We start from the raw sequence: 9,430 nt of genomic DNA on the forward strand, positions 1-9,430 counted from the left end.
TGATTTTTTTTAAAAAAAGATATTATATATATTATTTATTTATTTATTTTTTAAATATGGTCGGGCCCGCGGGTCAGCCCGCAACCCGCATGGGTTTACCCGCGCGGGCTTTGGCCCTCCGCGGGCCATGCCCGTTAGGCCCGCATTTTCGCGAGCCTAATTTCTTGAGGCCCTAACCCGCCCCATCGCGGGGCGGGTGCGATCTAACCCGCGGGCTTCGGCCCACTTTGACACCCCTAATAATAATAATAATAATAAAATTGGAGGGGGAGGGGGGGGGGGGGGTGCCAAGGCCCCTTACTGCCTAATACTAATTATAAAAATTAAAAAAAAGGCTAAAGTGTCATCCCGCACCATGAACCATAAACGATTTTTCATGCCGCACCCTGACCTTTTAAAAGTGTTGATTCGGTATACAAACTAAAAAATTTTTTCCGCCTAACCTTTTTTACAGGTTACCCGGTAAACCTGATGACATGGAGCAGGTAATATGTGATGTGACCTTATTAATTTTAATTAAAAATGAGAAATGAAATACACGTAAGCATTTTTATTTAAAAAAATAAAAAACAAACAAACAAAAAACAAACTTTTGCTCTCTTTCTCTCTCCCTGTTTGGACGAAGAAGGAACAACAAATGGCGCCACCACCGTGAGCTCCGGTGTTAGCAGTGGACGGCGGTGGTGTGGTGTGGCGAGCGTCCTCGTCGGCAAAGAAGGCTGGTCGGAGATCAGTTCGCACAACAGAGATTGTCATTGATAAGCAGAAGGGAGCCGAGTTGCCATCACCGTTGTCCGTCGTCGACGAAGAGTGACTGGTTTTAGGCGAAGAAAATAATCGCCATAGAGCTCGAGCTTGCCAGAAATCTTTATTCTGGTGTTCGTATTTTACCAAAATCATTTAGATTACTATTTCCTTTTATTTACGATTAAAAAATAGTTTTATATTACAAAAAAAAAATATCGGATTTCTTGGAAAGTTTCGTAAGGCTGTCCGGTGACCTTCTTGAACCATTTCGGTAGGTTTGGTTTTTGTAATTTTCAGTTTCAGTTTGCATTGGCTTTCATGATGCAATTCACAGAGACCTTGCCGGAGCCGTCCCACCAAATCTCAGCATTCTCTAGCCTGGTGACGAACAAGAATCAGGTTCATGGAGCAGTTGCTAGTCCACTATGTGAACGCGATCAAGAGCAACGACGCCACTCTGTCTCAGCAGATCGTGTGGTTCCTCAACTCCCACGAAACATTATCTTGAGATGTATAGAAGGAGTGTAGTACTATGCGAAGGTGGCGTTTTGGATTGAAGTGGTATCCATGTTTCAGCATTTGTAAGTAAATAAACTCGACTTCATCATATCCCACTTTAGCTGAGCAGAAAATCCATCCAACATCAAGTTAAATGAATGGATATCTTTACAATCTGGTTTATTTCTAATACGGTTTCCATTTTCTAATAAGCCTAGAAACAATTGTTTTGCTTCTTCAATTGAAAATCAAGAGGGTCAACTTTAGCTAGAATCTAGACAATGCAATGACAGTCATCACAATGCGATAATTATATATTTATTTTTAATGAAAATATTCAAATATTTAAAACCACATGCCATTCATTTGCAACCAACTGAAGTCCAAAGAATAATCACCAGAGAGCATTACCTCCATTACTAGCCCATATGTTACACTAGAAGGCTGCTTCAACTGTTGCAGTACCCAAAGGGCACCTTCCCAATTTTTACAGCTAACACAAGCATTTAGGACCTATACATAATATAATAAGCAGAATGTCACAATTTTCTATTTTTATAATCTTTAAGGCTAAATGGGATTTTGTGGGAGACAGATAAGTTGGTATCCAGTACAGTATCATAACTATTAATTTGAAGCACATATTTACCATAATCCTATGGGGTTGAAAATAAGTTAGCATTTTCCTACTGTTTTTTTATTTTATTTTATTTTTGTATGCAAGCAAAGGTAGTGACTATGAAATGGCAAAACATTGAAAATTTCACAAGACTTTATATTTAAAAACCTGAGGTTAAAGGTCAATTAGATTAATAAAGGTGCTCCAGAATGATTTAAAATGCCAAACAATCTTGAATTACTTACAGCATTATAGATGATATTATCTGGCTCTAGACGTGGATCTCACTTCTCAAGAATCCCAGTTTTTAACTTCTTTTTGGGTGGAGATCGCATGCTTTCAATCACATAAAATAGTTCCTCCATATGTCCTGCTTGTCCAAGAGTTACAGCAATAGAGTGATAAGACACAAGATCTGGATTACTGGATATGAGGACATATCTTCCTGCAGGAAAGATGTTTAAGAGGGAATGATGTGAGTTGCTTAAGATTATTTATTTAGTACAGAGTTAACATTTTATATCAACACTGTACATATCAAAACTATGGACAGTTCATAATTGATTGATTGACCATCCTTGTACACATTACCCGCATTTCACGAAACAAATTGAGTGCCTCAACTGGCCTCTTTGCTTTCCCAAGTGCATCAAGAGCAGCGTTATAAATATATCTTAAGAATTTAAAAATAAAAAATATCAGAGGTTTCTTACAGTGCACTAAACTGCACACTTTATAAGAAGAGAAGCTGGCATCAGAAAAATAATCTTTGCAATATTTTGGTATAATTTAAAGTAGCACAAGCTATTTAAGTCAATGAACATTAGACAGAAAATAAGATTAAAGTTAAATGGTTTTAAAAAGTTAATGTTTCCATGCATAATTTCTCTGGACTACATTTCACTCTTCAAAGAACAGACATCCTTGCCTCAGAAAGAGATGTTCCAAAAATGCACATCACGTGGTAATATTTCATGCATATGTGAAAATACTTGAAGAAAGTCACCAAAATTACCAGGTAAACACCAAGTGAAAAAAATTAAACCTGAATTCACAATTTTAACAACTCAAGCATATCAACTGTACGTTTGTGATGAAAATTTGTAGGGAGATGAAAGATCAAATATACCTTATCCTGTATGATATGAAGCGTTCACTGACTGAATCCACTCAATAACTTGTAGTACTCGGCTCCAATTTTCCAATTTACCCAATATTTGAATAATCCTTGACATAGAATGATCTGAAAATCTGATTTTAGCACTTGGCATCATTTCGGAAAACTTCCACTCAGGCATGTCAATATCTGCACCATGCCACCATTCAGACTGAAAAAGAAAAAATCATTACCACCAATCAGTATGAAGTTTTCTATGAGCACCTTGATCATTAACATATTTTGAGTAACATGCACCAAGAACTACAGTATCAGTCATTATTGAGTTTCCTAAACCCAGTAATATTTCAACAAGATACTTAAGGCTTTTAAGCAAGTTTTTTTACCTTTTGCTTAATTCAAATAATTCAAGAAACAAAGTTTAATAAATCCAAAAGTCCAGATTTATCTTTTAGCAAAATCCATAAAAGAAATATTTTTATAAATACAGTAATTTGGGATTAAGCAACATGTCCAGGAAGTAATTTTATGGATAGGGGGAATGCCATGAATATAATGCAAGTTACTCAGGATGGATAAAGAATGTCAGAACTCATTTTTACTTTGAGAGATTAACCACTTAAAAAGAAAGTCTCAGACTTTGCTGAAAATATTGATACTGGGACAGAATTACTTAGTCATAACTAAGATTTATATGCCAAAAGATCAAAACATTCTCACCATTAGCACTTCTGGTGATGTCAAACTTACTCAGCTAACATATTACTAGAAGCAATATAATAATTATGCTAAGCAAGAAATTTGTAATGTGCATATTGAGAAGGGTAAACACAACGTACTCACTTTCTTGCAAGCATCTGAATTCTCTCTTCCATCTCGGCTTTTGACATAAGAAGGAACTCTCGGAGAGACTGGGATAGGGAATCATAATCAAACTCAAATACATACAGTCCTAATATTCCCCGTTAAGCACAAGGTACACTGGTGACTTGTAGCTTGTCCCTAAGAAACAAGAACCGAGGACCGGGTAGAGCCTTTGTAATTAAAGATATCTGCCAACTGATCATTGGTTGAAATAAAGTCAACCTGCATATCACCATTCGCAACTCTGTCTCTAACAAAATGGTAGTCAATTTCTATATGTTTCGTTCTAGCATGAAAAATAGGGTTTGCACACATATATGTAGCTCCAAGATTATCACACCAAAGCTTGGGAGCGAGCATATCGGTTAAGCCAATTTCTCATAGAAGCGAGAGAGTCCAGATTACCTTGGCACAGACATCTGCTAAAGCTTTATACTCGGTTTCAGTAGATGATCTAGCAACAGACCGTTCTTCTTGCATACCCACGATATAAGATTAGAACCAAGAAAAACAGGATACCCACTGATTGATTTACGATCTTCAGGACAACCAACCTAATCAGAATCTGAGAAAGCATGTAATTCTCTAGATACTGATCGTCGAATTCGCAAACCAGAAGTGATAGTTCCCTTTACATACCTTAGAAAACGCTTCAATTGCTCCCAATGCGAGATTGTAGGCGCATGCATGTGCTGACACAACTGATTTATTGCAAAGGACAAGTCTGGGTGGGTAACTATAAGATATTGTAAAGCACCTGCCAGACTTTTATAGTGTGTGGCGTCGTCATATAAATCAGCATTGGAGATAGTGGGTTTAGAAGCAAACATAGGAGTGGCTAGAGGTTTACAGTCTGTCATGCCAGCACGTTTTAAGATATCTATCATGTATCTTTGTTGAGAGAGAAAAATTCCATCCTTACACTTATTGTTTCAATCCCTAGGAAGAAACCAGGTTCTCCAAGATCCCTAATCTTGAATGCAAATGATAGAGCAGTTAGAAGGGAGCTGATAAGACCTTGATATATCATTGCCCATTACAAGAATGTCATCAGCATAAACAAGAACATAATGAAATCTGAACCCTGTGAGTAGTAAAACAAAGATACATATGTTTTTGAGGCTTTAAAACTTGCTGCCATCAAGAAGGTATGCAAGCGATTAAACCAAGCTCTGGGGCTTGTTTTAATCCATATAGGGAACGTTTCAACAGACAAAGATGATTGGGAAATTGTTTATCAATGTATCCCGGTGGTTGCTTCATATAGACAGTCTCAAGACCCATTCAAGAAAGCATTATGGACATCAAGCTGTTTCATATCCCAACCAGAGGATATAGCCAAAGATAGAAGTAATTACCTGATGGTATTCGGTTTGAGCACTAGGCTGAAGGTGTCCAAAAAATCTTGACCGGCGGGTACCTAATTAAATCCTTTTGCTACCAATCTTGCTTTGTATCGATCGATTGTCCCATCAACTTTCCTTTTGGTGCGAAAAACTCATTTACACCCAATAATATTCATATTAAACTGAGATGGGACAAGATACCATGTTTCATTCTGAAGGAGCGCATTAAATTATCCATAGCCTTGCGCCATTCATCATGTTTAACAGCCTGTGTATAACAAGTAGGTTCAATGGGGCAAACCTGAGCTAATAGAACCGTGCGGTGCGACGACCGACCTCTCGGCCGGCCACGTCGTCGCTGAGCAGTAGGTTTGGTGTCCGCCGAGGGCCCATGTGACTACCTAAAATTTAATATTATAAATTCGGTTTTAAGAAATTCCAAAATAGCCATTTTTCCCTCTATAAAAATTTTTGCATTAAAATCGTTGTTTGAATAAATTATTTTGAGCCACTTTTAAATAAATTCAACACCGGGACTTATTTTAAATCTAAAATCTTAAATTTTTGGGTACATCGTGTACCAAGTTTTTGATCCAAAAGTCAATCTGAGTGAAACCGGGAGAAATCTGAGGAACCTAAACTAAGTGGTTGTCTAGAAAGTATATTTGGAAAAATGCATTTTGACCCCAAAACTATTTTAAACTATGATTCTACACCTTGACCCATGAAGCTTGGTGAACCACTAGACTCCACTCTCTCATGTCTGATATTTTTGAAGCCAAGCCAAATTACCACTTTGCCCTCCACCAATCATTGTTGATTCTCTTAGGGTTTAGAGCCCTATAAAATGAAATGCTTTCAGCCATTGCCTCCTGATTCCCAACTTTGTGTTCCCTACCAAGAAGCTCTGCAAGAAACCAAAGAAAAACACAGTAAGTTTTAAGCCTATCTCAACCATTCATCCATTCTTCTCCCAGCTTCTTTCATTTCTAGCTTCCATTTTTGAAAACTTAGCTCTTAAGGCTTGTTGTATGGTTTTTTTGAGGAATATAGGTGGTGAAGGGGGTTGTAGCTGACTTGGGAAGAAGGAGAAATCCCAACAAGAAGAGGAAACAACAAAGGTATAACTCATGGACTCCCACCTCTTTTATAGACTTTGTGAAGTCAAGTTAGATGTTGAAATGTGTAGAAATGCTAGATTATTGATGTGGTTGAGCTATTAAGTGATCTATTTTTGATCTATGATGTGTTGTTGAGGATTTGGGAGTATTTTGGATTGCTAGAATTTGCATTTCAAATGAAGAAGAACCCCAGATGGAGTCACAGAGCTAGCCAACGGCCCTAGGCAGGGACCGTTGGCAATCCCCGTGGAGGAGTAGCCCTAGGGCACGGCTCACAGCTAGAGCTGTGGCCCTAGGCTGCCGCTTGGCGGATCCAGGTGGCGAGGCTCCTCAAGCCCTGTCAGGCCAAAGATGTGTAGTGGCCGGGCCCTTTGTGGCTCAGCTACATGTCGTTCGGATCAGGACTCGCGGACCCTTGAGGCTCGGACACCTGGGACCGTTACGACGAACGAGTAAAACTTGATTTCATTGAATTTAGAGTAGAAATGAGTAATTTATAGTAGAAATTGTGATGATTCATGCTATAGAAGTAGTATGTGAACATTTGCAGAGAATGAAAATGTGAAGTATTTGGTCTTGGCTATTTGAATGAGAAGCATGATAATTATTTGATTGTTGGATTAAGAAGTATGATCATTATGTGCCAAAGTTTACTTGATTAACATGTTTTAATAGTCATTGTGAGTTATTGAGAATTTTGCCAAGAATATGAAATGTTTGGTTGTACAGAGCATGAACCTAATTGCCCAGTAAAGTGAAGTATTAAGATATGTAGTCTACTTTGAGTTTAAAGAGCATGATCAATATTTGCTAAGTGTTTGCTAAGAAGTTTTGCTAAGTATTAAAGTGATGAGCATGAAGTAGCATAATATTTGTTTGACTTATAGTCAAAGAAAATTTGAGATATTTGTTATAGTAAAGAGCATGTTTAGCATATCATGAACTAAAGTGCATAAGTGGCTTAAAGTAAGCCTAAGTATTCTTTCAAAAACCTATATCTATTTTGGAAAATCATTATCTAGTTGCATGATATTTGATTTCCAAGTTGTCTATATCTATGTGCATAAGTTTGCATAAGTGAATTTGTTGCATGAGTATGAAATGCATGAGTTATATCTATATGTATATAGTGTGAGTAATCCGAGGTTTTGGAGGGCCCGTTAGGACTATGTCCTTTTGGAAGAAAAGAAAAAGTAAAGAAAGAAACGGAAATGCTAGCAGTCGTCCTTTGGTGTTCTTTGAGCGTCGTCATCTCCTTTTCCGGTCTGTCCTAGTCGCACAAGTGGTTGGTGTTCATGGCGGGTTCTTCTAGCAGGAATGTTAAGCATCGGATGGGTAGTTCTTCCGTGTCTACTCGAGGTATTTTGACTTTCTTGTCTATTTTGTGTGGGTCTATGATTTTCCGAATGGGGTTTTGGTCCGGATGGGGTTTTCCAATTGGGGTTTTGGTCCGGATGGGGTGGGGGCATGTAGGGGCTGGATTGTGGTTGTGGTGCTGCGGCGTGGCGGTGTTCACATAAAAAGGGAGAAGATTCGTGCTTCTCCCAAACACTTGGCTTTACCGATGAGGCGGTTTAGTGCTTGTCAGAAGAGAGCTGTGGTGGAATTGGGTTTAGGTGAGTTGTTGAATCTTCAAATCCACGACATCCCGAAGCGGTTGGCCAGATGGTTGCTTACTAACTTCGACCCCGTGTACATTAGTCCATAAGATGTTATGAATAATATAATATTCACTTGCATACAATCAACACAACCATTACGTTAGATAATTGTAATAAACTGTACATCTTATTCGTGATTACGCACAGACCGCATATAATACACATACGCACATGCCGTGGGGAACTAACGCATAGACCCCATTTCCCGTTTACTAACTGCCATCCATTATTATAAAAATACTTGCAAGACCTTTGAAGAAAGTCATATTTCATCAAAAACCTTTTATTGCACGTCATGACAACGCACCTTGGAGAAATACACCCACTGATCGTCCACCGACTGCCATGTACAAAAATATTAAATACACGCATATACCGACGTGAACTAACGCACACACCGTCGTTAGAAAAACACATAGACCTCATTGCATGCACTATCCAAATAACAGCCATAACCTCTACTTCATTAAGAATTAATGCCTCACTTGATTTCACGCACACCCATTGTAATACTAATTTTACAAACGAATTACTTCAATTCAAGCATAACCATTCTAATTCGAATGAGTAAGGTGCACACGCCGCATTAAACGAACGCACAAACCTCAATTCACCCACAAACCAAATCCCACCCATTCCGTCTAACTCATGAAAGATTGATCCCACAAGTAATTCCACACACACCCATTTTAAAAATAATTTGTGTAACCTTAACGAATGTCACACCGCTTCAAAACCATTGAAATGCACGTCATGGCAACGCCAACTGGAAAATTTCACGGCCACTCGCCATTCACCAACTATCCACTGCATGTGCATTCGTCTATTTCCAATAAAAACACACACAAACCCCCCCCCCCCCCAAATGCTTCGTGTCCCCCTCGCATATTAATATAAATACAGCCACCAACACATAACAATGCCAACACCGTACAAACAAAACGAAGCACACGCCATACAACCTGGATGCACAGACCAGTGTACAAAACACATTACAAAAATTGAGTCTGCAAATCTCTTACCTGTGGTATGAGACATGTTCGTCGAATGAAGTTACGTCCGGAACACCCACTTACTGCTCACGGTTGGGCTCCAACAGCTTCTGTGCATAGTTGACCACTAATTATTTCTATTATATTTGTGATATTAAATTATGGCAAAGATTCTAATCAAATTTTAACCAAAATTAACACATTAATACAATTACTTTTAAACTCTCCTATTAATAATATTCCCTATTTTACATTACATTCCTAAATCAATCTCCTCCATCCATTACAAATGTACAAATGGATGAGATGTCATCACACCATCTCATTTAGTATAGGGGTCTCATGGGATCCGCACCCTATATATATATATATATATATATATATATATATATATATATATATATATATATATATATATATATATATATATATATATATATATATATATAGGGACTGCACTCAGGT

At 38.0% G+C, this 9,430-nt stretch overlaps 1 long non-coding RNA gene across 1 annotated transcript; it reads right to left on the reverse strand.

The window, feature by feature from the left end:
* Positions 1-1,688: 1,688 nt before the first annotated feature.
* LOC109174077 lies at positions 1,689-3,021 on the reverse strand. Its single transcript, XR_002053000.1, has 4 exons — positions 2,994-3,021; positions 2,456-2,537; positions 2,110-2,309; positions 1,689-1,758 (listed from the first exon to the last, which is right to left on the reverse strand). It is a non-coding gene; the product is annotated as an uncharacterized LOC109174077 (long non-coding RNA).
* Between the last annotated feature and the right edge of the window lie 6,409 nt (positions 3,022-9,430).

The sequence above is a fragment of the Ipomoea nil genome, unplaced genomic scaffold, assembly GCF_001879475.1.
Source record: "Ipomoea nil cultivar Tokyo-kokei standard unplaced genomic scaffold, Asagao_1.1 scaffold0519, whole genome shotgun sequence".
Classification (NCBI taxonomy): Eukaryota; Viridiplantae; Streptophyta; class Magnoliopsida; order Solanales; family Convolvulaceae; genus Ipomoea; species Ipomoea nil.